This window comes from Pipistrellus hanaki (genome assembly GCF_964339955.1).
Source record: "Pipistrellus hanaki genome assembly, chromosome: 2".
NCBI classification, from domain to species: Eukaryota; Metazoa; Chordata; class Mammalia; order Chiroptera; family Vespertilionidae; genus Pipistrellus; species Pipistrellus hanaki.
Window position 1 is genome coordinate 184418654 of NC_140504.1, and position 21555 is coordinate 184440208.

Below are 21555 nucleotides of genomic sequence, written 5' to 3' on the forward strand. Positions count from 1 at the left end.
ATAACGCTTGGGGTCTGGGTTTGAATCCCCGTTCTGCAACTTCTTTGTGCGAAGTCCTGGCTCAGCCTCCAACTCACTGTGACCTCAGGTGGCTTACCGAACCTCCCCTTGTCTCAGCTTCCTCGTCTGTGAGATGGGGAAGCAAACAGCACCCGCCAAAGGGATTAAGGGGGTCAGTCAATGCCTGTAGTCTCTGGCCCCGGGGAAGCATTCAGTCAGTGTCAGCTGTTATTATTACAGGGTTCACATTTTAGCGGGGAGACGGATCCAATTACACAATTAATTATTTAATTACCGCAGTGATTAATGCCCTGCAGGAGCGGCTGGGTCTGGGGGTGAGGGGAGGCTCCCCGGAGCAGGGGACGGCTCTGCTGAGCCGAGGGGAGTGAGCAGGGGCTGGCCAGGTGAGGCGTGAGGTGGGGGGCGGGGGGGCATTTGAGGCAGAGAGGTCTCTGTGTCGGCATTTCTGTAACCTCCCCTCTTTGGAAAACAATGCTGAGAAAAGCCAGTCAGGCAGGTACTCTGTCCCCATTTTCTAGAAAAGGCACGGAGATCCAGCGGGGAACAGCTAAGCCGTTCGCTGGTCCGTGACCCAGCCTCCTGGATGATTCTCTGCCCGCGCCGGCCCGCGGGGCTGGAGGGGACCGGCCTGAGAGGAGGCCTTTGTCCCCCTGCCCGCCGGGGCGGGAGCCGGCGAGCCGGAGCCGCAGCTGGCCACCAGCAGCTGTGGCGGCCAGAACTGCATTCCTTCCCCTGCCAGCAGAGCAAGCCCAGGCTCATGTCAGGGACTGGAACGGTTCTTTTTGTCTTAAAAAAAAAAAAAAAAGGCACTTTAGTCAACATGAAGCTTTCAAACAGACACAGCCCCTCACTGTCCTCCCTAATCCCAGTCTCTCCAACTCCCCAGGGCAAACCCCAAGGCAGCCAAGTTTCTGGGAAAGGGAATGAGGCCTGGACTTGGAGTCCAAAGGCTTGGTGATGAGGCCTGGCTCGGCTTCCAAATTTGCTGTGTGACCTTGGGCAGGTCACCAGCCCTCTCTGGGCCTGCGTGTCTTCTGCAAAACAGGGAAGGGAGGGAGGGTTGGATGACATCAGGTGGGGTGGGGAGCCCAACCACCGGCTCCAGCCAGCTGCAGCCGCTTTCCTGCCCTTCGCGGTGGAGGCACCGGGGCCTCAGGGGTCCGGAAGCTGGGGACAGGCAGGCTTTCATCTCTGCTGGCCCAGGGTCGCCGCAGGCTGGCAGGCCCCACATCCCGAGATCGCGTTTCAGGCTTGAAGGGGCCTTCCTGTGACCTCGGCTGGCCGCCCTGCCCCTGCCCCCTCCTCCCCATGCTCAGCAGAGGAGAGCAGGCAGCCTCCCGCCCAAGGTCACCAGCCGGCAAGTGGCTGTCCTTCGGCCTGCCCTTCCCTCCCACCCACGGCAGCCCCACCGGACGCCCTCTGCAAGCCTCGGCCTCCCGGGCCATTAGGAATCTGCCAGGCAAGGCGTGGTCTTTTTCCTCTCTCTTGTTTGTTGGCTTGTGTTCCCGGCTCTCCAACAGCCGCCTCCTGTAAAAGCCTCCGGGTGCGTGCACAGGAACAGAGACAGAGACAGAGAGAGAGAGAGAGAGAGAGAGAGAGAGAGAGAGAGAGAGAGAGAGAGAGAGATCTGCAGCCATATTTTGAGTAAAAAAGCAACCAACTCCTTAATCCTTCCCTGTAACCTCGGATTCCTCGGGCGGGTTGGCTCCAGCCGCTGGGAAGGAAGGCCCTGCTGGGGTGAGAGGTCTGGGCTTGTGTCCCGGCCCACCCGGTCCTCCCCCGCCCCTGTTCTCCTCCAGGCTTGGGTCTGGCTTCTGCAGCGTGTGCTCTGGCTTAGCGGGCGGAGAAAGCACGGGCGGACAGAAGGGGGTGGCTGGGGCCTCTGCCCCTCTGCCCACTTGGCCGCCTTCTGTGGAGGTCACAAGAGCAGGACTCACCACTAATCAACCGCCTCCGCTCCTGCTCCCATCCCTTCGTGCTCCTGTCGTAGGAATTCCTGATCTCTCTGCTGCCAGTCCCCTGAGCGCCGGCTCCCATGTTGCCGCTTCCCTGTCCAGCACGGCTAACCTTTCTTTCGGGGGAAGCCACACACTTCCATACTCCAAACCTCCATCCACCCGCGCAGGCACCGTGGTAGGGGTGGAACTCGGGGTCCCTGCCACGTCTTGCTGTGTCTGCAGAACCCTTAACGGTCCGCTGCAGCTCCAGCGCCTGGGTCAGTGCTTGACACACAGTAGATACACAGTGTCTCTCGAATGAATGAATTCAAGCCATAAATAAGTCTCTAGGAATATTCAGAGTGATCTCACAAAAAGGACATTTGATTATGACAAATCCCCGTGAAAAGTGCCGTCCCAGCACCCTGAGAATCTAGTCCAGTTCTCCATCCCTTTACTCACCGGCTCCGTCTAAAGAGTTCCTTCCTTCCCACTGCGTTTTCTCCCGCCCTGGGCCCTCTGCAGGTGACATTCCCAGGGTCTGCCCCACCTATCACCGGCTTGACTCCCTCTGGCCTGTCACCCTGTCAGGTGACCCACTGAGCATTATTTTCAGCCCAGCCAGCATGGCTCAGTGGTTGAGTGTCAACCGATGAACCAGGAGATCACAGTTTGATTCTGATTGGGCTCAATCAGAAGCAGCCAATCAATGATTCTCTCTCATCATGTTTCTATCTCTCTCTCTCCCTTCCTCTCTGAAATCAATTAAAAAAAATATTTTTAAACAACAAACAACATTTTCTAAAAATAATTTGATGTTTGGTAATTTTTTAAAAAAATATATTTTTTATTGATTGCAGAGAAGAATAGAGAGACAGAAACATCAATGATGAGAGAGACTCATTGATCAGCTGCCTCCTGCAAACCCCATACTGGGGATTGAGCCTGAAACCCTAGCATGTGCCCTGACCAGGGTTCAAACGGGCAACCTCTTGTTTCCTGGCTCGACGCCAAACCACTGAGCCACACCGGCCACGCTGATAATTTGTAAAAAAAAATATTGAAATAGTGTTAATGAACAAAATTAGAACTTTTTTTTGTCATTTCCTATTCTTATTTTTAAATTTATTTCAAAGAGGGAGAGATAGAAACATCAACGATGAGAGAGAATCAGATTGGCTGCCTCCTGCATGCCCCCTACTGGGGATCAAGCCTGCAACCCAGGCATGTGCCCTTGATCAGGACCCTTCAGTCTGCAGGCCAATGCACTATCCACCAAGCCAAACTGGCTAGGGCTCCTATTCTTACTTTATAGTTAGTAGTGTTTTTTTGTTGACTTTGCATATGGGCTGGGCTGACAATTGGTGACATAATCCGGCTCTGATCTTTAAATCTCAGTCAGCCTGGACATCAAATACTCCTCCAGGAAGCATTCACTGAATCTGGTTAGGTCTCTTTTTGGTAGCCACAAAGCTTCTTTGGATGCTTCTTCTTTTTTTTCTTTTTTCTTATTTTTAATTTATTTTATTGATTTTTTTTTTTTTTTTTTTTTTTTTTTTTGCAGAGAGGAAGAGAGAGGGATAGAGAGTTAGAAACATCGATGAGAGAGAATCACCAATCAGCTGCCTCCTGCACACCCCCTACTGGGGATTTGCCTGCAACTAAGGTACCTGCCCTTGACTGGAATCGAACCTGGGACCTTTCAGTCCCCAGGCCGACGCTCTATCTACTGAACCAAACCGGTTTCGGCTCTGGATGCTTCTTTAATGTGAATATTTTTACTTTACTTGTTGCTTCTTTTGTTTTTAATATTTTTTAATTGGTTTCATAGAGGAAGGGAAAGGGAGAGGTAGAAACATCTATGGTAAGAGAGATCGGGCCTGCAACCCAGGCATGTGCTCTGACTGGGAATCGAACCTGTGACTCCTGGTCCATAGGTCAATGCTCAATCACTGAGCCATGCCAGCTGGGCTTTACTTGTTGCTTTTTATGCCCCCACACCAAATCTGTAAGTTCTCTGAGGGCCCTGTTAATATCTTTCCACCTCTACACCTGCAGCACCCAGGGCCTGGCTCTCTAGCCTTAATTTATTCAATCCCTTTCTCAAGATCTGCACTATACAAAGTATTCTATGTTCCCATTTTATAACTCTGTTTGAGGAACTCCTACTCATTCTTCAAGACCCCAATCAAATGATCCCTCCTCCATAAGCCTGCCCCAACCCCCAGTTAAGTTCTATGCTTCTGTGAGCTCACAGCTCCTGCTGAATTGGCATCTCCCTCTTTAAAATTTTTTTTTAAATTTATTTATTGGTTTGAAAGAGAGAGATATCAATTTGTTGTTTCATTCATTTATGCATTCATTGATTGTTTTTTTAGGTGCCCTGACTGGGAATTGAACCCACAACAATGGCATATTGAGACAGCGCTCTAACCAACTAAGCTACCCGGCCAGGGCTACTGTCTCCCTCTTTTTTTTTTTTAAATATATTTTATTGATTTTTGTACAGAGAGGAAGGGAGAGAGATAGAGAGTTAGAAACATCAATGAGAGAGAGTCATCGATCAGCTGCCTCTTGCACACCCCCTACTGGGTATATGCCCGCAACCAAGGTACATGCCCTTGACCGGAATCGAACCCGGGGCCCTTGAGTCCCCAAGCCGACGCTCTATCCATTGAGCCAAACCGGTCCCGGCTCCCTCTTTTTTTTTTTTTTTTTTTTTTTTTTTTTTTTTTTTTTTTTGTAATTCTTATGTATGTGTCTTCTCCTTCAACAGATTGGGAGCCACTGGCAGGCAGGACTAGGTGGATTGACCCGTGAGTCCCCAATGCCCTGCATAGGCCTGGCCAGAGCATCAGCAATATATGCTCGTTAAATGAATAGACTAAGAGGTGTCACAAACGAGGGAAAATTTAGGCAGGATTTTGAAGGTAGGAGGAAAGAGAATAACATATGCTTACTAAGGGCATAGAGTCAGTATAGATAAAAACAAATAATCCTATATAATAAAAGGCTAATATGCAAATAGACTGAATAGCAGGACAACAGAAACAACTGAACAACCAACCGGTCTCTATGACGTATGCTCACCACTAGGGGGTGTGTGCGGAACATAGCAGGCGCTGGTCGAGACGGGATGGTGGGGCAGGTGAGCAGGGGTGCCAAACCAAGGTGGGACGCTGGTCACTGTCATTGGGGCAAGCCTCTGGTGCTCGCACCCATTGCCAGTGCCAGCCATGCTGGCAGCTGGTGCCGGAACCATCACTCACATCTGCTATCATGCCTGGTGCCGGTCCCAATCACTCGGTGCCATCAGTGGTGTAAGCGGTGGCTGGTGGCCCAATTGCCCCTAAGGCCTTCTCCACCTCCCCCTGCTCCTGAGGGGCGACTGGGGCAGCAGCCGCCACTCGCACCCAATGCTGGTGCCGACCCCAATTGCTCTGTGCTGTCAGTGGATACAAGTGGGACCGGCACCATTAGTGTGTGGGAGCAGGACTGCTGGCACACAGGGGACCAGGGGCCGAGGTGGGCCGAGACCCACCCCTGTGCCTACTACAGCCTCCCTTTCAAGGTGCACGAATTCGTACACTGGGCCCCTAGCATTAACAATAATAATGGCCAATATCACTGAGCACACCACAGTGTAGTGGGTGAGAACAGAGATTATGTCCTGCCTCTTACGGGCTGTGTGACCTCGGGCAAATTATCTAATTTTTCTGTGCCTCAGTCTCCTCATCTGTAAAATGGAGATAGTAATGGTATCTGCCTTATCAGGAATTAAATAAGCCAATATGTGCAAGGTGCTGAGAACTGTGCCAGGCACACCTGGGCATGTTTGTGTTTGCTGTCATTGTCATCCCCTCCGTTGCTGAGCACTGTGGCTGTGCCAGGCTCTTTCATCTGGCATCTCAGTCCCCACGGCAGCCTGAAAGGCAGGGACTGTTGTGTCTTCACAAAGAAACGTGGTGTCAGCAGGCCACTCCCTGGGTAAGCGGCAGAACCGGGGTTTGAACCCTGGTCTCTCAGGCCTGCCGCCCACCCACGCTCCTTGCCTGTGGCACCTGCCCGCAGGAGGAGGGGGAGGAAGGGAAGATGGCACAGTGGGAAGGCGGGGAGGCCTCACCAAGCGGAGGCCTCGGGAGCAGAGCAGCAGGCGTTTTTCTAGAGCTTTCATTTCCGTCTGCCTCTTCTGAGCAGGTGAAAACCCCACGGAGGGCTCTTCACGCAGCTCTCCCTCCATCCCTCCCCCTCCCGGCGCCGCCTCATCCTGAGCCGGGAGGGGGAGGTCAGGCACGCAGCGTGGGGCGTGCAAGGGAGGGGAGCGGAGAGGTGGGGGCGCATCATTCCAGATCCTTCCCTGCAGCATCCGCCTCGGCCCCTTCAAAGGCGCTCCGGGAGAGAGAGCGTTCCAGGTGGAAGGAATGGCAAATGCAAAGGCTGTGGATTAAGGATGTGGAGGCGGAGAAAGCCTTGGAGCTTGGCTGGAACTGAGGATGGGGCCCCCTGGGATTGCTCAGTGGAGAAGAACTTGTTTGACAAGAGAGGAGGGAGGGAGGGAGGGAGGGAGGGAGGGAGAGAGAGAGAGAGAGAGAGAGAGAGAGAGAGAGAGAGAGAGAGACACCAGCTGAACTGAGAATTCTGCCAGAGGCAGGGAAGTTAGTGACTGGAAACCATTCTAGATGCTGGGCACACAGCTCTCTGTCTTCCCCTCAGATAGGGGGTGGCATGGAGGGGTCAGGGTGATTCCTTCTCGGTCTCTTCCCCTAGAATCCCTTAGCAGGCTTCGCTCTGCCAGCTCTGTGCCAGCCACTGACTCATGACTTCTTGCGCAATTTCATGGTTTCTTCCCAGCTCTGCGCGATCAGCAGTATTCACTCCATTTTGTAGATGAGAAAACTGAGGCTCAGCCAGGTTACATAACTGGCCCAGAGTCACACAGCGGGGAAAAGGCAGATCTTGGACTCGAACCCAGGACTATTTTTCAGAGGAGGTTATTTTGCCTGTGATATTGGTTTGGGCTGCTTTCCCAGAGCACTTGCCATCCCCATAGCAACAAGGAGAGGAACTCTTGTGCTAACGGCACTTTATAATTTATGCAGGCCTTATTTTTTTTCTGCTCCCCACAGCAGCTCCACAGGCAGGGCTGTTAATGTCCCTATTTCATAGATGAGAAAACTGAGGCTCAGAGAGGGGGTGTGACTTGGTCAAGACCACAGACCCAGTAAGTGGCACAGTTGGGACTCAGACCCAGTTCTGGGGGCTCTAAATATCGTTTATAGGCCTGGCAGAGGAAGAGGGTCTGTTTCCTGCTCTTATCAGCCTCAGGGGACAGGGAGCAGACCTGGGTTACGTTTTAGAATTGATGTGAAAGGAATGAGGATTGGCCTTGGGAACCTGGGGACTTGCTACTGACAGTGAATAATTTTGTTTGTAAATCCTCATCTGAGGATATTTTCCCATTGATTTTTAGAGAGAGTGGAAGGGGGGGGGGGAGACACAGAGAGAGAAAAACATCAATGAGAGAGACCCATCGATTGGTTTTCTCTCGCATGTGCCCAGATCAGGGCTGGGAATTGAGAGGTATGTACCCTTGACTGGAATAAAATCTAAGCCTACACTCTCTCCACTGAGCCAAACCAGTGAGGGGGCAGTGAATAATTTATCTCTCTAACTCCAGGTGATAACTCTAACTCTTTGAGTAGAAGAGCCGGGGCTAGCCCTCAAGAACAGCACCCCCCCCCCCCCCAAAAAAAAAAGAAAAAAGAAAAAAAAAAAGAAAAAAAAAAGAAGCAAGGTTTGATTTAAATTCCAGCTGTGCTGCTTCCCGGCTGGGGAGCTTTTGGCAAGTCACTTAACCTCTCTGTTTCCTTTATCTCATTTGTAGAATGATGATAGTAATAGGATCTAACTTGCAAGGACTGGCCATACAGATTTATTTATTTGTTTTAAAATGTTTAGTTTTTTAAAAATTGAATTTAAAGAGGAAGGGAGAGAGAGACATCAATTGGCTACCAGGGACTGAGCCTGCGACCTGGTCTAGTAACCAAACAGATGGCCTCTAGGTGCATGGGATGATGCTCAACCAACGGACCCACACCTGCCAGGGCATGGCTAATGCATATGTAGCACTTAGCACATAGTGGGCACATAGTAAATAGTCACTGTCAGTGCTTGTTATTACCACCATTAAAATGACAGCATTACCCCCTCCGAAAGCAACTTGTCTATCTTTACTGTCTAAAAGCAGAAACGAAGGCTCCTATCTTCAAGCAAAGCCCCAGAATCTTATCTAGTATAGGTAGTAACCGCTGATATCAATAATAATAATTATTATTAGAAATTAACATTCAGCCCAGCTGGTGTGGCTCAGTGATTGAGCAGTGATCTACGAACTGGGAGGTCACAGTTTGATTCCGGTCAGGGCATATGCCCAGGTTGTGGGCTCAATCTCCAGTGTGAGGCCTGCAGGAGGCAGCCAATCAATTATTCTCTTTCATAATTGATGTTTCTCTCTCTCTTTTTCTTCCTCCCTAAAATCAATAAAAGTATTTTTTTAAAATTTAACATTCAACAACTGCTTACTATGTGCCAATCACTGTGCTAAGTGCTTCATGTTTATTATCTTACTAGAAGCCTCGTGCACAAAATTCGTGAATGGGGGGGCGTCCCCTCAGCCCGGCCTATGCCCTCTCTCAGTCCAGGACCCCTTGGGGGATGTCCGACTGACGGCTTAGACCCACTCCCTGAGCTGCTGTGGAGGCAGGAGAGGCTTCTGCCACCAATGCTGTGCTTGCCAGCCATGAACCTGGCTTCTGGCTAAGTAGCGCTCCCCCTGTGGGAGTGCACTGACCCAGGGGGCAGCTCCTGCATTGAGTGTCTGTCCCCTGGAGGTCAGTGTGCATCATAGCAACTGGTTGTTCTGCCATTCAGTCGATTTATATATTAGCCTTTTATTATATAGGGTTTCATCCTCACAGCTCTGGGAAATAAAAACAATTTTATCTCCATTTTATGGATAAGGAAACTGAGGCTCAGATAGGTGAAGTGGTATTAACTGTGATTTGAACCCAGGTTTTTGTTTTGTTTTTTTTCCAATCCTCATCCAAGGATATGCGTGTTGATTTTAGAGAAGGTGGGGAAGAAAAACATCAATGTAAGAGAGAACAACAATTGGTTGACTTCCGTTTGTGCTACAACAGGGGATTGAACCCACAAGCTAGGTATGTGCCCTTACTGGAAATTGAACCTGCAACATTTAGGTATATGGGAGATTGCTTTAAATTCATATATATATATATATATATATATATATATATATATTATTGATTTTTTACAGAGTGGAAGGGAGAGAGATAGAGAGCTAGAAACGTCGATGAGAGAGAAACATCGACCAGCCGCCTCCTGCACACGCCCCACTGGGGATGTACCCGCAACCAATGCACATGCCCTTGACTGGAATGGAACCCAGAACCCCTCAGTCCGCAGACCGACGCTCTACCACTGAGCCAAACCGGTTTCAGCTGGGAGATTGCTTTAACCAACTGAGCCACACTGGCCAGGGCTGACCCCAAGTTTGTATGGCTCCAAAGTCTTCTATGACAATTAGGGTCAGGTGACAACTTGCCCAAGTATAGACTCTTATGTCAGCTTTCTCCCAAATGCACCTATCGGCTGGATCTGTTGCCTCAGGTTCACCTCCCTTTATGCTGGGAAAACCAAGCACCATTTTACGGAGTGCCCTCATGTGCCAGATTGCTCTGAATCTTCCTCTCCACCTTATGACTCCCTGTTATTATCCCCATTTTTCAGAAGCATAGCTGAGGCACTGAGAGGTGTAGTGACTGCTCAAGGTCACACAGTAAAATACGATTGCAGAGACAAGATTAAAATCCAGATGGGCTGGCCTCAGAGCCTGCATTCTTTCAGGAACTACCAGAAAAATACAGATACCCTCGGAGAATAGTCCCACTTTCAAAGCTAGGTTCCCTTCCCATTGCCACTGTCTCTATTGGCCTCGATGTCTGCCACACCCTCTCTCTCGGCCCACAACACTTCTCTCAACTACCTGCTGTCTAGCTGAGCCCCACTCATCTAGACATCGCCTCTTCAGGAAGCTCCCTCTAACCCCGCCCCATCCCTTGACATTCGCTCTTATGAACACATTGCACTTTGCCTTCTTGTTCCTTATCACAGGTTCTAATTGTATTTTGATCATTTGTTTAACCACTGACTTCCTCACCAAACTCTAAGCTCTATGAGGGTCTGAGTCTGTTTTGTTTGCCATTGGAGCTGCATCACCAGCAGGCTGCCCTACATGATCAGTGTTTTATAATTTTTTTTATTCAACAGATGAATTTATGAATGAACAAATAGCTACTAGGCACTTTACACACACGCCTCATTAATTGCACAATTATTCACTGAGTCCTCACAACTACCCACGTTAGAGTAGATGTAGGTGAAGCTCAGGGATCTAGAAAGTGGTTGAGCTTGGATTGAATGGAAGGTCAGTCTGACCCCACTGAATCTCTGCACAGCACCTGCTGTCTCCCAGCACCCAATGGCCACAGACAGGATTTAAATAGTAATTGATTGTCAGACCACATGTCCCATTTAGTGCCTGGAGGTCATGACTCAGCCAGCACTGGGGCCATGTGGACACCACCCCATTTGGTGATCTCTGTCCTTCTAAAGTGTTAGATAGCTTCCCCTTCCCACTTCCTTCTTGACTTCCTTTTTTACAGAGAGGGAAAACAATTAGAAATTACAGCCAAGGCAGCCTTTCTGGCAGTAACCATGCTGAGTGCAGAGACCCCGATTTAAGTCCTGGCATGGATACTGCCCCACTGAGGGCCCACAGTGGCGTCAGTGCCTCTCTCGGAGCTTGTGACCTCCTTTGGGATTCTGTCTGGGTTGCTGACCAACCTGTCATCCCTTACTCACTTCCTGATTCTTAGGATACCAGAAACAGCCCAGGCACACCCAGAGGAGGATCCCTTTTCCCCTGAAACCTTAGTGATTGACAAGAGCTTTGAGGGTGGGGGAAGGGGCGCTGTGCCAGTCTTGGGTGACCAGAGAGATGAGAAACTGGCCCAGCACCCTAAAGACCCTTCCTGGAATGCTAAGGGTTTGGGAGAGGGAAGTCTTTCTCAGGGGACACCAGGCCTGCAAGGGAGACATAAAGGAGAGCAAACCTTTATACTCAAATATATAAAGGTTTGAGTCCCAGGGTTGATTCAAATTCCCTGGGTGACCCAGGATAAGTCATAGAGTTTCTCTTCTCCAAAACAAGAACACTATCTGCCTTACAGAGTTGTGCTATGAGGTATCTTTGCTAACTTGCGAATGTCACACATGGATATCCAGCTGCAGCCTTGTATAATCAACAAGGTTCACATATACCCACTCACGGGGCTGCTCCTATTTCTCAGGGCAAACTGAGACCCAGATAAATTCAGGAAGTAGTCTGAAGTCGCAGAGTTAGGTGAGGTCTGGACTAGAGTCCAGGTCATCTGATCCTGGCCTTTCAGAACCATCTCCCAGTCCCAGAACCCAGGGCCTTCCCCCGCCATTGGATCCTGTAGTGGAGATCCGAGCCAGTGACTCACTCTCTCCACCCAACTTTCTGCCCCACCTGAGACCGGGAGGGAAGAGACAAAACTATGCTCAACTTGAGGGGTGTCCACAGCAAGTTCATGAGCTTGGCCCCTCCGCCCCACCAAAAATACTGGTTCTTTTCACCACTAAGAACAACAGTTAGTATTTAAATACACTTTGTGCATGTTTTTACACTTTCTTAGGTGGAGTTTTCCTACTTTGAATTTAGGAGTTAACTTAATGTCACCCCCACCCCCCCGTCACTTGGTTCGCCCCTCGCTGTTTACTCCGATTGCGGAAGTAGCTCGGGTGGAGCTCCCGGGACTGCTCTCGGGAGTACGTCTTTTGCGTGGCTCTGTAACTGGCGTTCCTCTCGGGCCAATGAGAGGCCAGGAAGCCCCAGGCGGGTGGGGCCGGGAGCCAATCAGGACCGTTGGCGGGGTGTGGCCGAGTCCCAGGGCGGGGAATCGCGTAATGGCGGACGCGGGCCGGTGAAGCACGGCTGGGGGCGTAGCGCACTGAGCGGGGTCCGGCCGTGTGGCAGCCGCCCGGGCGGCCCGCGGGGACAGACCCGAGGTGGAGAAGGGCGGCCGGCCGGCCCGTCTGTCGCTGAGGGCGACTGCGCCAGGCCAGGTGAGCAACAAGTCCCAAAGGGCGGCCCCGCCGGGAGGTGCCGGGCCGGGCCGGGCCGCCCCTCCCGAGCGGCGCCGGGTCCCGCGGGAGTGGGCGCCTCGCCTGTCACGGGCCCGCGGAGGCCGGGGAGCGGTGTGCGCGGGGCGGCGTCTCCCTCTCCACACTCCTCCCCAGAGCGGAGGGATCCTGGAGATAGATCCCCTGTGGGACTGGGGGGGCACCGAGCCCGGGAGGTTTCGGAAGTGCCCTGCCCTGCCCTGCACTGGCTCCGCCACCAACGCGCGTGTGACCTTGGCCAAGTCCCTTCCCTCCCCGGGCCTCAGTGTCCCGGTGTTTGAAGCGGAGACTTTGCAGTCATAGGTACATGAGCTGGGTCCCAGAGGTTGTCTGAGATCTTGGAAGCCTCAGTTTCCACCTCTGGGCCACGAAGGAATTGAGGAGCTTTGTGAAACCCCTGGCCTGCTAAGTTGCCAAGTGGTGGTTGGAGTGTGTGTGAGTGTGTGTGTGTGTGTGTGTGTGTGTGTATGTGTGTGAGTGTGTGTGTGTGCAGGACGCTCTGCAGAGTCAGGATAGCGATCTAAAGGGGTTTTCCACGAAGACTTGGGATGGACCCCGGAGTGTGATGGAGTGACATCTCGGTCCTCCAGAATCCTAGAGCCTCTGAGATGGGAGGTATTGCCTAGTTCTCCATAGAATCAGAAGAAGAAGGAGCCCTCGGGGCCTTTGGGGCTCTGCTTGAAATGTGTGCCCCAAAGAATTCAGGAAGAGGAGGAGGAGGAGGAGGGAACATGCATGGCGCTCCTACTGTGTGCCAGACCTTGAGGCATATATATTCTTCCATGTTGACAGCTACCCTTGAGAATGTACACATCAGGAAAACTAAGTGAAGGAGTTCAGTAACTTGCTCACGATCACCCAGGAAGGTGCAGAGATTATCCAGGATAAGGCGTGTCCTTTGAGACTCCCTGGGCAATGGGGGGCGTCTCTGTCCATCTCAGAGAAGTTAGCTTTGTCACTCACGGGGTGAGGGGTCTGGTCCCAGACCCTTCGGGCATGAAGGTAAATAAGCTGGGTCTTGATGTCCCCTTTGTTCAGTCAGTGAGTGGTTGGGAAAGTCCATGATCTAAGTGGTAAATGCCACTTGGGAGAGCTCAGTTTGGACCCTGACGGGATGGCCTATAGAAGGAAGGTCACCAGCTACCCATCGGTGGGTAGGCTTCACACTTGTCTCAGAGCAGTGCCAGCCTGGTCATTTTTCCTCCTCCCTATAAAGGCCAAGTTCTCTTGGGATGGAAGTAAGTTCCCATTTGTTAGTTCAAAGGCCTTTGGATTCTATGAGTAAAAATAGTTCAGTAGCCTTCCTCTAATTACGCATGTTTCTTTCTTTGTGGTCCCTGTTATCAAAGTTCTAGCTGATTGCAGATTGTGGACCTAGATTGGGAGGTGACTGGGTACTATAAATGGCAGCCCTTCATTTTTGCAGACCTCAGAAGCTTTTGGTTAATCAAAATGGTAGGATTGTCAATGTGCATTGTTCTCGGATGTCAATGGTAGGGAGGAAAATTGGAGGAGGAAGTTGCAGAGAAAGAGGGCGTTTCTTAGAGTGGAGCCAATATGTATTTCTTTGTTTGAAATTCTAAAACAGAAGGCAGCAACTGCAGGAGGAAGGAAGGAAAGGACTGTGAAACTCCCCCCCCACCCCCCCTGTTCAAATATATGCAAGAACTGTCCCTGTCCAACTCTGCTTTTACAGAAAAAAATCAATTGTAATTTGTTCAACGTTTAGAAATTATAATCTGGAATAAGATAATTTTAGATCTTAAACGCAGATAAAAATTTTTAAAAATCAGAACACTTTACTGGGTATGTTACTTAAAAAGTGTTTGATTACAAGTGTATGTTACTTATCAGTAGATGATTATCTTTCTCAAAGAATTAACCAGCCGAAGCCGGTTTGGCTCAGTGGATAGAGGATCGGTCTGCAGACTGAGGGGTCCCAGGTTCGATTCCGGTCAAGGGCATGTACATTGGTTGCGGGCACATCCCTGGTAAGGGGTGTGCAGGAGGCAGCTGGTCGATGTTTCTCTCATTGATGTTTCTAGCTCTCTATCCCTCTCCCTTCCTCTCTGTAAAAAAATCAATAAAATATATATTTTTTAGAAAAAGAATTAACCAATTGCAGTCCTTGGTTGTGTTATAACTATGGTTTAAATTAGTGCATTTTAACCTAAGAGGAGTTGATATAGGAATTGGGTGATGCAAATGTCACCATTACTTAAAAAACACATGGTATTTTAGGGTTTTGACATTTGTTAAAAATCTTTTTAGTGCTTTATTTTAAAGGATTGTGTACGGTGAATTACTTATAAGACACTGAATTTATTGCATGTGAACATCTACCTTTATTCTCAGTATTGGTTATATTTTCCATATAATATTTAATTTTAATTAATATACCAGTCCAAAGTACCTTGTGGCTTAAAAGAATTTTTTTTCTTGGGCTGCAGGTGTTTCTGAATTTAGAAGTTTTTGGATTTTAGAAATGGAATATGGTACACATCCTGTGGTTATGTAGCATCCAGAGAGATATGGGGCAGCACCTTGTAATCAAACACTTTACTATTTCTGTAGTAAAATGTCAGAATATTCGAACCAAGTGGGGTAAATAAATACTATAAATAGCCTCATGTCATTTCACATTAGGTTTTGCTGCCAAATGAATAATGAAAAACTTGGTTTTTGCATTTTGGAATTGAAGTTAAGGGATGGTGAACCTCTATGGATAAAACTTATATGATGACAACCATTACAAGAAAAAACATTGTAAACCAAGTTAATTTCAAAGTCATGGGTTCTAAGAACAGTGTTACATAGAAGAGACTTTTTTTGTTTCTTTCATATAATAATTTTATTCTAATTAATATGTGCCAGTGTACATTTTCCCTTAAGTACTAAAAATTGCCCCCCCCTTTTTTTTTTTGAGGATCTGCTTCTGATGCTCCTTAATCATTTCTTTAAATTATATTTATTTATTTATTTTTGTTAATCCTTACCCTAGGATATTTTTCTCATTGCATTTCAGAGAAGGTATAAAAAAGGGAGGGAGGAGAAGAGACAGAAAAAAGCATCAATATGAGAGAGACACTTTGATTGGTTGCCTCCCGAACAGACCCCGACCCAAACCAGGTTATGTACCTGGGTTGTAGGATCGAACCTACAACCTAGGTACATAACCTTAATGGGGAATCGAACCCGAGACCCTTCAGTGCGTGGTCCAATGCTCTAACCATTGAGCCATGCCAGCCAGGGCCAAAATTTACCTTTTAATACACTAATAGATGTTTGACTGATACTCCATTACCCCCATCCCCTTTTTATTTATTTTAATTATTTAAATATATTTTTATTGGCTTCAGAGAGGAAGGGAGAGGGAGAGAGAGACATCAATGATGAGAGAGAATCATCAATTGGCTGCCTCCAGCACACCCCCTACTAGGGACTGAGTCCACAACCCAGGCATGTGCCCTTGACTGGAATTGAACCTGGGACCCTTCAGTCCACAGGCTGATGCTCTATCCACTGAGCCAAACCAGCCAGGGCCCCACCTCCTTTCTAATGTTTTTATTGATGTAGAGAGAGAGAGAGAAAAAAAAAACATCATGTGAGAGAGAAATGTTGATCGGTTGTCTCTCCGCAGGTGCCCCCTATGGGGATCAAACCCCCAAACCTGGACATGTGTCTTGACTGGGAATCTGACTGTTGACCTTTCAGTGCCTAGGACTACGCTCAACCAACGGAGCCACATTGGGCAGGGCTACCCTCTTTTTAAAAAAGTAATTTATAGTGTCTTATCCTCCTCTTTGTATAGCAATTAAGAGAATTGCACCTTTTCATGTAATTCAGGAAATACTTATCAGGTGAGGATATGAGTTTCACATTTGCGGAATTTAAAGCTGATGTTCCCTTCTGGGAGGTATTTAGTATAAGTTATCACTGCTGGATGGTATTTATGGCAAAAAATTTTATTTTTGCCCTAGCTGGAGGCTCGGTTGGTTGGAGCATTGTCCTGTACATCAGAAAGGTTGCAGGTCTGATTCCAGGTCTGGACACATACTTAGGTTGTGGGTTCGATCCCTGGTTGGAATGCATATGGGAGGCAGCCCATCGATGTTTCTCTCACATCGATCTTTCTCTCTCAAAAAATAAAAATAAATTAAAATTAATAAAACACAGCCTTGTGTGAGGATTTAAAAAAAAGAGAAAAAATTTATTTTTAATTTATGAAGCCTCCACAATTTGCTCATCTTGGAAAAGAGTTTTCTAAAATATGTTTAATTTAGAATATTTTTATTTTAAGTGTATGCTATATGAAAAATGTGAGTTGACTAGGCTTATGAATTTGGGTGATTTCTTTAAATTGCCAAGGACCTCTAAGTGCATATTTACAGAAACTCCGTCTACTCTTTACTTTTCTTTGACATGCTAACTATAGACTGTGGTGGCTGGTATTGTTGGAAGTTAAAAAATTACTTCTTTCTGAAAGAAATTCTATGACAGCATGAATTTGAGAGATTCCGAACTTCAGGATTCCGCATATCCTTATCCTTCTCTTCGGGGGTCTCCACAGTTCCCGAGAACAAGACTGTCACTGTCTGGAAGGTGGAAGGAATGTGGAAAGGTCTATCAGGAGTTGCAGGTGGAGTTGGTGTACAGTTGGATTAGGGAATAGGAGCAATTCTTACCCAGATTACTCCAGTTTCTTCTATTTCATAAGCACGGATAATATTGTAAAAGGATTACAAATTAGTATACTAATGTCTTCTATCAAGACTGTTGTGATTATTCTTCAATATACGTAGGAACTTTGTCTTATACTTCTTTTGTATTCTGTAATGCCTAAAGGCCAGAGAACCAAACTTTTTTTGCTTCAGAATTTACCATTTAAAAATACTCATATCTGCTGAAGCCGGTTTGGCTCAGTGGTAGAGCATCGGTCTGCGGACTGAAAGGTCCCGGGTTCGATTCCGGTCAAGGGCATGTACGTACGTTGGTTGCGGGCACATCCCTGGTAGGGAGTGTGCAAGAGGCAGCTGGTCGATGTTTCTCTCTCATCGACGTTTCTAGCTCTCTATCCCTCTCCCTTCCTCTCTGTAAAAGTTCAATAAAATATATTTAAAAACAAATAAAAAAAATAAAATAAAAAATAAAAATACTCGTATCTGGCCCTAACTGGTTTGGCTCAGTGGATGGAGCTTCCGCCTGTGGACTCAAGAGTCCCAGGTTTGATTCCGGTCAAGGCCATGTACCTTGGTTGCGGGCAAATCCCCAGTAGAGAGCGTGCAGGAGGCAGCTGATTGATGTTTCTCTTTCATTGATGTTTTAACTCTATTCTTCTCCCTTCCTCTGTAAAAAATCAATAAAATATATTAAAAAACATAAAAATAAAAATACTCATATCTGGCCTGGGAGCTTTGGTGTCAATCCACAACCAGGATTGAGGACCACTGATAAGCACATTATAGGTGCTCAATATATACATATTGATTAATTCACTGGCATAAAGTGGGTAGTGTTAAAGAGGCCCCAGATTTTTTTATTTTTATTTTTTTTTTATCAAGTAAAATAGCTTTCCAAAATACCAACACACAACTTAACAGTTGGCAGATCTGGAGACCCATAGTCAGTTCATTGCTAGCTACTCTCAGCATTACCACCCTGATTTTGTGGCCTAGGCATATTACTTTGTCAACAGGCTTTCCAAAGTTTTGTTTACTTCTCGAGTGGTGGCCTTACTAAGATCTATTTGGGTGACAATTGCCAAATGAGGAATAGGTAGAAGTACAAGATGGTTGGGGTTTTGGATGAGGGAGGTGGACTGCTAGACACCAGTGATTCCAGGGGAAGAAATGCGGAAAGTTGTAATTGCCTGGGTCTCCAACACATAATAAAGTGTATAAACGTAATTGGTATTCCGTAGCTCTTCGTTGACTGAAGAAATGAATGGCTCTCTGGAAAGAGGCATATGAGTTGTGAAATAAGATGTCTCTTACTCATCCTTCAGAACTGAGCTAAGATGCCATCTATTCCGTGAAGTATTTTCAGGAAAAAATGGGTGACTCCCTTGTATGTTTCCTCCTTCCTTAAAGCATTTATCAGATTATCAGATCTGTTGTCAGACAAATTATAAAACTCTTTCCCTTGTATGATTGGTGTTCAACATGCAATAAAAGATACAATATATGCTAAATTATGGCCTTCATTTTCTTCATGTTAGTAGGCTTCTCTTTCTTCTAATTCATGGTCTTTTTTTAGTTCAGATCAGCAAATTTTTATTACTAGAGGCCCCGTGGATGAAATTCGTGCACAAAGTGGGGGAGGGTCCCTCAGCCCAGCCTGCACCCTCTCCAATCTGGGACCCCTCCAGTAGGATCGGGCCTAAATGGGCAGTCAGACATCCGTCTCACAATCCAGGACTGCTGGCTTCCAACTGCTTGCCAGCCTGCCTGCCTTCCTGATTGCCCCTAACCGTTTCTGCCTGCCAGCCTGATCACCCCCTAATCACTCCCCTACCAGCCTAATTGATGCCTAACTGCTCCCCTGCCAGTCTGTTTGCCCCTAATTGCCTTCCCCTGCAAGCCTGGTCACCGCTAACTGCCCTCCCCTGCAGGCATGGTCCCTCCCAATTGCTCTTCCCTGTAGGCCTAGGTCTCTTCCCACCACCCCCCCGCCCCCCCAATAGCCCTTCCCTGCAGGCCTGGTCGCCCCCAACTTCCCTCCTTTGCAGACCTGGTCCCTCCCAACTGCCCTGCCCTGCTGGCCATTTTGTGGCAGCCATCTTATGTCCACATGGGGGCAGCCATCTTGTGTGTTGGAGTAATGATAGGATTATTAGATAGGATAGAGGCCTGGTACATGGATGGGGGCCAGCTGGTTTGCCCTGAAGGGTGTCCTGGATCAGGGTGGGAGTTCCTTTGGGGCGTGGGGTGGCCTGGGCAAGGGAACTGTGGGGTGGTTTGCAGGCCGGCCATGCCCCCGGGTAACCCAAGTGGAGGCCCTGGTATCTGGGATTTATTTATCTTCTAAAATTGAAACTTTGTAGCCTTGAACAGAGCCAAATCCTGCTTGCTCTGTGGCCATAGCCATTTTTGTGATTTATTTATCTTCTATAATTGAAACTTTGTAGCCGTGAGTGGAGGCCTGGGCCCATTAGGGTGTGCAGAAAGCTTGGCTTCCTCCATTTCTGGGGAAACCCAAGCCTCCTGCTCACTCAGTGGCTGCAGCCATCTTGTTTGGCTGGTGGGTGTGGCTTGTGGGTATAGTGTGACTGTTAATTTGCGTGTTACTCTTATTAGATAGGATTCTGAGAGGTAGGTCTTTTTTTTTTTTTTTTTTTTTTTTTAATAAGTTTTTATTTTTCATATTATTACAAATGTTCCTTCCCCCCCTCCCCCACCATTGCTCTCCTCCACCAGGTTCCCACCCCACCCTCTGCCCTTTCCCCTCTCCCCATTGTCCTCATCCATAGGTGCACAGTTTATGTTCAGTCTCTTCCCACGCCCCCCTCTCCCCTTTTCCCCAAGAATCGTCAGTTCACTCCCCTTCCATACCTCTGATTCTATTATATTCAACAGTTAATATTGTTCATCAGATTTTTTTAATTTCCTTGGTTTTTAGATTCACTTGTTGATAATTACGTATTTGTTGTTCATAATTTTTATCTTTGTTTACTTTCTCTTCTGAAAGAACCCCCTTCAGCAATTCATATAATTCTGGTTTGGTGGTGATGAACTCCTTTAGCTTTTTTTTATTAGTGAAGCTCTTTATCTGGCCTTCGATTCTGAGTGATAGCTTCGCTGGGTAGCTTATTTTTGGCTGTAGGTTCTTGCTATTCATCACCTTGAATGTTTCTTGCCATTCCCTTCTGGCCTGCATGGTTTCTGTTGAGAAGTCAGCTGACAATCGTATAGGTGCTCCTTTATAAGTTACTACCTTCTTTGCTCTTGCTTCTTTTAATATTCTCTCTTTATCTTTTGCTCTTGGAATTTTAATAATGATGTGTCTCGGTGTGGTCCTCTTTGGATTCCTTTTGTTTGGAGTTCTGTGCGCTTCCTGGACTTGTAAGTCAAATTCTTTCACCAGGTGGGGGAAGTTTTCTGTCACTATTTCTTTCAGTATGTTTTCGATATCTTGCTCTCTCTCATCTTCTGGAACCCCCATAATTCTGATGTTGGTTCGCTTGAAGTTGTCCCAGAGGTTTCTTACATTATCTTCAATTTTCTGGATTCTCTTGCCTTCTAGCTTCTGTGGAGGAGTGTCTTCTGGCTCTTTATGTTCCAAATCTTTGACTTGATTCTTGCGATCTTCCCTTCTGTTTTTAGGACTCTGTAGAATATTTTTTATTTCAGACAATGTATTCTTTATTTCTTGTTGTTCCCTTATCATTTCTTGATGGTCTCTTTTCATATCCTCATAGGCCTTATCCATCTTTTCTAGGAAATTCTTGAAAAACCTTATAAGCGTAGATTTGAACTCTATATCCAGACGCTTTTTGTCCTCCATTTCTTTCGTTTGTGATCTATTTTGTTGTTGCATTTCGCAGTTACAGATGGGACGGGGTTTCAGGGTGGAGCCTGCAGCTTTGGCCTCCGTCAGCCCCGCCCTATGCGGGTCCTTCAGTGCTCGCTGCCGGCGCCTCTGAGAGAAAGGTGCCCTCGATTTTCGCCTGCTGCCAAACAGTCTATGCTCTCCCCCAATGAGCCCGGTATTGGGGTTCAGTTCAGTTGGAAGTGGAGTTGGAGGTGGCGTTCACAGCAGTCTGGAGCCCCAGTCTCCTTCCCGTCAGGACAATCCCGCGCACAGCCGGCCGTCCCTTCTCTGGGGGCAGTGTGCGCGCCTCCGGGACCTCCTTTCTCCGCTACCCCGGGGTTCCGACTTACAGCCCAGCTCCCTATGGCTGAGCCTGAGTCCCCGGGGTCTGGCCTAGAACTGGGGTTCAGAGCAGTCAGGGGCCCAGCACAGTCGGAGTTTTCTCTCCTTCCCGCTTGGGAACGCCAGCCAGGCACTCGGCCTCCCTCCTCTCTGGCTCCGTCCTCTCCGCGCGCGCCGCGTGTCTCCGTACCTTGGGCTTTTACAGCTCCTCCGTGCTTCCTTCTGGTTTTCTCCTTGCTTCTTGTTGTAGGATTTCCAGTCAGTCGACTTTCCTGTAGTTCTGGGTAATGTCCATTTTATATTTTAGTTGTATTTTATTAAAATTGTTGTGTGCGGCTGCGGCTAGTTGCCTACCCGAGCAGCCATCTTGGATTCTCCGGTAGGTCTTTCTTGAATATTGGGGTACTGTTTCTCAACCTTGACATTATTGACATTTTGG

General features: G+C 47.9%; 1 protein-coding gene across 2 annotated transcripts in view; it reads left to right on the top strand.

Annotated features, from left to right (window-relative positions):
• Positions 1-11961: 11961 nt before the first annotated feature.
• The window catches only part of WASF2 (WASP family member 2), a gene marked incomplete at its 3' end in the record, with an annotated part of 64263 nt that continues 54669 nt past the window's right edge, over positions 11962-21555 (top strand). For both annotated transcript variants that reach the window (XM_084874990.1, XM_084874993.1), the window contains exon 1: positions 11962-12188. The remainder of the gene's footprint in view (positions 12189-21555) is intronic.